Source organism: Myotis davidii, unplaced genomic scaffold (assembly GCF_000327345.1).
Source record: "Myotis davidii unplaced genomic scaffold, ASM32734v1 scaffold125, whole genome shotgun sequence".
In the NCBI taxonomy this organism is placed as follows: Eukaryota; Metazoa; Chordata; class Mammalia; order Chiroptera; family Vespertilionidae; genus Myotis; species Myotis davidii.
In genome coordinates, this window is record NW_006299390.1 from 6,405,545 (window position 1) to 6,406,336 (window position 792).

A 792-nucleotide genomic window follows, 5' to 3' on the forward strand; every position below is an offset into this window, starting at 1 on the left:
TTAGTCATCAATCAGGCTGGCAGGGAAGGGCAGTTGGGGGCGATCAGGCAGGCAGGCAGGTGAGCAATTAGGAGCCAGCAGTCCCAGATTGGAGAGGGTACAGGCTGGGCTGAGGGACCTTCCCCTCTCTCCCCCCCATGCACTAATTTTGTGCACCGAGCCTCTAGTATCTTTATAACTGCCCTTCTTGAGCAGGCGCTGTGGAGATCTGGAATTGCTGACTCTGGTAAGAATTTTCACCCTTCATTGACTTGGCTTTTTCATTTGTTTTTTTCATGGATCCATTGGCAGGCTCCAGAGCAAGTGGGATTTAAAGTAGAAGATAGCCCTGCTTTAAATTGACAGGTTTTCCATTCTTCTTGTTGTTGTTGTTGTTGTTAATCTTCACCATAGGATATTTTTTCATTGGTTTTTAGAGAGAGTGGGAGGGAGGGGGAAAGACAGAGAGAAAGAGAAACATCGATCAGGCTGATTTAGGTTTCAATTTGTGACGTGGGCCAGACCATGGGGGAAGCCTCCATTTTATGTCTTGATCCAAATCTATACTAATAATCTATACTAATAAAAAGGTAATATGCTAATTAGGCCGGATAGACTGGACATCGTCAGGTCACCCAGTCCTCCTTCCAGACAAACCCATGGTGGCAGGGGCTTAGGCAGAGGCCGTTAGGGGCAATCAGGCAGGAAGGCAGAGTGGTTTGGGGTGATCAGGCAGGCAGGCAGAGGGGTTAAGGACAATCAAGCAGGCAGGCAGGTGAGTGGTTAGAAGCCAGTGGGCCCAGATTTTGAGAG